This window comes from Palaemon carinicauda, chromosome 23, assembly GCF_036898095.1.
Source record: "Palaemon carinicauda isolate YSFRI2023 chromosome 23, ASM3689809v2, whole genome shotgun sequence".
NCBI classification, from domain to species: Eukaryota; Metazoa; Arthropoda; class Malacostraca; order Decapoda; family Palaemonidae; genus Palaemon; species Palaemon carinicauda.
Window position 1 is genome coordinate 17,974,428 of NC_090747.1, and position 7,087 is coordinate 17,981,514.

Below are 7,087 nucleotides of genomic sequence, written 5' to 3' on the forward strand. Positions count from 1 at the left end.
ATATATATATATATATATATATATATATATACATATATATATATATATATATATGTGTGTGTGTGTGTGTGTGTGTGTGTGTGTGTGTGGATGTATGGGGTCTAAACCTTGAAATTGCTTAATTTATGAAAAAGACATTTCATTGCCTGTTTCACGAAATAGACAGCATTTTGCATAAAATGTGTATGGATTGGTTTAAGATGCCCAATTACATATTAGGCAACCTATTTATGGATATATGCAAGTTGCCCCATTCGTGATTCAATAAAATCAATTATAATGACACCATACACAGTTAATTTCGTCATAATGAGATCTAGACACCGGATTCTTGTACGTATAAAGTTCATGCTTTATTAGATATGTATAAGGACAAATTGGGAAATACATTATTTTTAGAACATATTTATCTAATATTTGTCTATGTAGTTCACTTTCATTTTTGATAAATCATTATGCTTAAACTGTCAATGTCACTACGATTAATTTAAACTATGAACTGAATAAATAGATTATCATACTAAAAAATAAATGTATCATGCATAATAAAAAAAGAAATATACGTAAAATTACTCGAAATATGCCATCATCATCATGGCCAGTTTAAAAAAAAAAGAAAATAAACCGATAGAATTACATGAATTTTGAAAAATATACCTTTAACGAACAACCATTCTTACATTTATTGTTATTATGAGGGTGATCGCTGTGACACATTTGAAGGTTTTGTTCCGGTTTTAGAAGGCCTGCAATTTTACGGAAAAGAAATATATTTTGTTTCAAACAGTAGGACTGAAACAGTTGTGGGATGTATTGAAAAGAACTTTAGAGAGAGAGAGAGAGAGAGAGAGAGAGAGAGAGAGAGAGAGAGAGAGAGAGAGAGAGAGAGAGAGAGATAGAGAGACAGAGAGAGAGAGAGAGTTATAACGAGATGCTTGGTTTTTTAAATACAAATTTTAACAAAATTATTTCACAGCATGAAAATACAATAAGAAAAAAAAAACAGTTCAAATATATCAGTCCTGACATAAAGGTACCATGTGATCAAATAGTATTTGTAAAACCAACTATAACCTTCAATATCCCGTCACCAGCCACTTCAAGTTGATGAAATTTCTTGTCAATTATCAAGGAGATGCCATCACCGAACACGAAGGAATTGCATATTTTCTAGTCAGTGATCCCTATGTATATATATATATATATATATATATATATATATATATATATATATATATATATATATATATATATATATATACATATATATATATATATATATATATATATATATATATATATATATATATATATATATATATATATATATATATATATATATATATATATATATATGCAATATTACTAGCCAAGCTACAACCTTAGTTGGAAAAGCAAAATGCTATATATATACATATATATGTGTACATATATATATATATATATATATATATATATATATATATATATATATATATATATATATATATATATATATATATATATATATATATATATATATATGAAGATGTATATACTTCACTAAGAGAGAGAGAGAGAGAGAGAGAGAGAGAGAGAGAGAGAGAGAGAGAGAGAGAGAGAGAGAGAGAGATGAAGTCTGTTTGACCATGCATGTAATACCTTCAATAACGTGTGTATATATGGTTCCTGTTTTTTTCACATTTTTTCTTCCACAAGACCCTTAAGATTTGCAGATGAATCATGGGGGAATTGCAAAAGATGGTAGGAGATTTGAATAGAAAAGCAGAAATTTAGGGCTGAAAATGAATATGAGTAAAACTAAGACACGATTAAATGAAAATTAAGAGGCGCAATAAATTAGAGTTATGGACAAACCTCTAGAGAATGATAATTAATATATGGGCTTAGGACTGACAGCATGGGAATCCCCAAGACACGAGACTGATATTGAAAGAAGTATAAATTTGGTATGAAGAGCGTTTGCTAAACAAAATGAAATTATGAAATGTTGATTGCCACTTTCTCTAAAAAAGTTTTCAATATCATCTTACCATTACTAAGTAATACCTTAAAAACGTGGAGCCTTAATAAAAGCTTAGAACATGAGTTACTTACAACCCAAAGAGTTATGAAAGAAGTAATAATGGGAATAACACAAAGACACAAAAAAGAGCAACTTGGATAAGAGTGCAAATGAAAGTAGAAGAAAGATCAAAGAAATAGTAAGAAAAAGAAATTGACATGGACATTACATATAAAAAGAATGCCAGACAAAAGACGACAATTAGGAATAACAGAATGGGTCCCTAGAGATGATAAAAGAAGCAGAGTGAAGAAGAGAAGAAGATGGATTGACGAACTAAGGACATTTACGGGCATGGAGTAGTAGAGACCATAAAAAGACGAAAGTGGAAGGACATATCTGAGTCCTTTGCTCTGCACTGAACTATTGACGGCTGTTGGTAATGATGATGATGATGATGATACTATGTTTCTGTATATTACCTATCAAACAAAGAAGTCTCCTTTCAAAAAATAAAGAAAAAAAGGTAATAATCTAATAATTTTAGTTAGTTAAATTCCATAAAAAAATTGGAATATGAAGTTATCTCCACTTTCAATGAGAGCTGCAGACATTCCATGCATGTTTTGGGTAATTTTAATAAAGTCTCGTAATATATCTCCCCTATGAGCGAAACCCTCATTTTGAAATCATAGTATGTCTTGTTATGTATTTTTGTAAGGTGTCTAATAAAGCATTTGTGACGAGCCAAGAGTAGGTTGTTACTCAAAAGCAGGATGAAAGCAACTGAATATTTTATTATAGACATACCGGGTATATATACACACTAGGTCCCGGCAAGAAGGTCACAAAAGACAAACAAGTTATTTCTTGTCCAACCGGCAACCGCTTCTGTTAACAGTTAACATTGAAATAGGCAAACATGTTAATACAAGTTCCTGTCAGTGTGAGGGGAGAGCGAAGATAAAAAGAATAATATATACAAAAAAGAGAAATGTCCTTACTATGAAAGATCGCGTGGAACACAACGGGTACATAGATCCGCCCCACCCCCCTAAAAATGACATACTCTACATGTTAAATAGGGTGCCCTGATCTAGAGAGGGGAACTGTAGGCGGGTCATCTGGCAAGAGATAAGAAGGTTTCAGACGATAAATGGAGACCCAGTCTTCTTTGCCACGAATGTTTAGAAGGAATGCATTCGGATTGCGTCGGATCACAAGGAACGGGCCCGTGTAAGGGGGCGTTAGTGGGGCCCGTGTAAGGGGGCATTAGCGGTGGCTTGCTAATGTCCTTGTGTAGGAAGACGTGCGTTGCAGAGGGCAACTCTGTTGGTATGTGATGCTTCACTGGGGGCTTGTAAGTTTGGCGGCATGGAGTAAATTTTCCCACGACATGACGTATGCGCTGCAGATTGTCGGAGGAGGTTGTAGAAGGGAAAAACACTGCAGGAATGGCCAACGGGTTGCCATACACCATTTCAGCTGCCCAGACATCCAGGGCATCTTTAGGAGTGTTCCTTAGTCCCAGGTGGACCCTGGGAGATTGAGTAAACCACTTGGAGTCCTTGCAGCGGGACATGAAAGCTGCTCTGAGAATGAAATTAAAACGTTCAACCATTTCATTGGCAGCGGGGTTTTAGGTAGTTGTCTGGTGTAGGGTGATGCCCAGAAGATTCGCTAATGATGTCCACAATTGAAAGGTGAAAGTGGTACCCCTGTCAGAAGTAATATGCTCAGGGATACCAAACCTTGCTATCCATCCTAAGAGTAAGGCAGATGTACATGAAGCAGACATTGCAGTTTCCATGGGAATGGCTTCAGGCCAACGAGTGCAGTGGTCAATGACGGTAAACAGGTAACGATGTCCTTTTGATTTGGGTAGTGTGCCTACAACATCGACTCGAATGTGGGTGAAACGACGTTGAGGTTTAGGAAACGTGCCCACTCCTGAATCCGTGTGTTAATGTACTTTGGAAGTTTGGCAAGAAGTACAGTCGTGGATAAAATACTTAGCATCCTTGGTAATACCATGCCAAATGAACTTCGTCTTAAGCAGCTGTGCTGTGGAATGGCGCGAGGGATGTGAAAGGCCGGGAATGAAATCAAACACCTGTCAGTGCATGGGAGCAGGAATCCATGGTCGCAGTCTACCAGTACTGACGTTACGGAGGAGTGGGGTGTTAGAGTCGTCAAGGGGGTCGTCTTCCCAACGGAGGGATGTGCAGGATGTCCTACAAGCTTAATACTCTGGATCCTATCATGGGCTTCAGCCAAGGTGTTGTAATCCAGTCTCAGTTGAAGGGCAGCCAACGTGTTTCTTGGCAGGGCATCGGCAATGTAATTCATTTCCCAAGAGACGTGTTGGAGGGTGCAATTGTATTCAGCTATTGCGGAGAGATGACGGTGTTGATGGGCGTGCCAGGCGTCAGACTGTTGATTGAAAGCGTGCATCAGAGGCATGTGGTCTGTGCAAATGACGAAGGGCGTACCTTCTAAGAAATGGCAAAAGTGACGGACAGCCAAGTGCACCACCAGTAATTCGCAATCGAAGGTAAAATAACCCGAATCTTCCTTGGACAGTTTTCTGGTGAAGAAGGCCAATGGGCGTGGCAAGAGAGTACTGCACCAATAGGAACGTCGCTGACATAGGTGGAGAGTAGGAGAGTTGCATGTCGGACGGAAAAAGTGACAGCAGCTGCGGTTGATAGGGCATTCTTTGCGTTGCAGAAGGCCTCTTCTTGAAGAGGCCCCAACTTCAGGTCTTTTGTCTTGCCCTTGAGGGAGGCTTAGAGGGGAGCATGTGTGGCGGCAATGGCTGGCAGAAAACAGTGATAATAGATTATCATGCCCAAGAAGGACTCCTTCAAGAGTGATACTGTGTCCTAAGAACGACATTTAGTTGGCACAAAAGGTAGTCTTGTTATGGTGGACTACAAGGCCATTTTGTTGTAGGTGGTTGACCATGATGCGCAGGTGACGGAGGTGTTCCTCTTTTGAGTAAGAGAACACTAGTATGTTGTCCACGTAACAAACACAGAATGGGAGGTCCCCTAAGATGCCAACCATGAGACGTTGAATATGGCCCCAGTATTACAAAGGCCAAAACTGGAGTTATTCAAGGTGTATGTACCGAAATGAGTGGTGATGCTGGTCTTTGGGATGTTTTCTGGGTTCATAGGCACCTGATAATACCCCTTCAGGAGGTCGAGCGTGGAGAAAACCATTGCTTTGCGCAGGTAGGAGGTCACGTCGGTGATGTTTTGGAAGGAGTAGTGATCCGGTTCTGTTTGCATGTTCAGGCACCTGTAATCCCCACACGGATAGAGGGAGCCGTCTTCCTTCAAGAGGATGTATAAGGGTGACGACCATGGGCTGGATGCCTTTTCGCAAAGGTTCTTTCCTCCATTTCAGCCAATGTCTGTTTGGAAGCTGCCAATCAATCTGGTGCCAGACGTCTGAATTTTTTGAAGAGTGGGGGTCCCGTCACCTTAATATGGTGATAAACACCGTGTTTGGCAGGAGACGTGGGCGTTGGCGAAGTTCTGGACAGAAAACTTGCGGATACGACTTGAGGAGGTGGGCTAGGCCTCCATGGGTTTGATGATGTGGAGAGCAACGTTGGTGGGGCGGGTTGAAGAGGTTTCGACAAGTATGAGTCTGCTGTGACCAATCGTCGGTGGGCGACATCGACGTGAAGGTGGAAATGAGAGAGGAAATCTGCACCGAATATTGGCAATGTGAAGTCAGAAATGAGAAACTTCCAATTAAATTTGACATTCCTAAACGATAATGTGAGGTTTTCGTAACTGTACGTGGGTATCGCAGATCCGTTGGTAGCTACCAGGCGGACGTCGGCAGATTTAGACAGATTACGTTGTGTCCTGAAGAGTTCCTTTGGCAGAAGAAAACAAAAAAAAATTGCATGATGTTCCTACATTATGAAAAAAAGAAAAGGTTTAGAAACAAGGGAGGCCACCGCCACGACCGACGGCCTACTTACACGTTTTTTGGCAACTCACAATCCTTGGCCAATTTCTTCGCGACAGCCCCGAATCTGGAGTGGTAGTAGCAAAACTGCGGCCGATGGGCGGCAGTAAGTGGTTGAAGAAGTCGTTGGTTGGGGCACATCACGGGGTAGGAGTGTGGGTCCTACGGCATTCTCGTCAGGTTCGGTTGACGTTGAATAGGTGTTGTCTTCATCAGGATTGGAGGCGTTGATGGAGGTCTTGAAGGTCGTGAAGTGGCTGTTCATAAGAGGGTTAGCTTTGGTTATCAAATCCTTTATGGGTAAACTATCGACATCGGGTATGGCAGCGTGTATAGGTTCAGGTAAACGGCGTAACCAAAGGGCATGAAGTAGGTTCACCTCAACAGGAGAGCCGTGTGCAGCAGGTTGAAGGCGAGTGATACTGGTCGCTTCTCTGAGGGCGAGCGAAGCTGTGGTCAACCAATGGTTATTGAAAGAGCTGAAAAAGCTTCGCTATACGGGTGGCTGGCGATGGCGAGTACTGCTACAGTAGATATGTTTTAAGGGTGTCATACGCTATGGGGGTGTCTCCTTGTACACAAAGCCAGTCGGAGATTTCCTGCAAGTTGTCCTTAGGTATTGCCATGAGAACATAATCTCCTTTGACGAGTCATGCACCTGATGTGGTACTGGACATCTGCGGGCAGAAACCAAGCAAACGCCTCTCCGCTGGCGAGTGACGGAAGTTTCAATGGGGCAGCCATAGTAACAGTGAGGGGGGGAGGCTTTTGGAGCGAGTCGACTTCCTGGGTCACCAATGTGACGAGCATAGAATAGGTTTTGACTCAAAAGCAGGATGAAAGCAACTGAGAGCTTTTTTTTATAGACCTATCGAGTATATATACACACTAGGTCCAGACAAAAAGGTAAAAAATTACAAACATGGTACTTTTTGTCCAACCAGCAACCGGTTCTGATAACAGTTAACAATGGAATAGGCAGACATGTTAATACCATATGCTTTCAGTGTGAAGGGAGAGCAAAGATACAAAGGATAATATATACAAAAAAGAGAAATGTCGTTTCTATGTATGAACGTGTGAAACACAAGT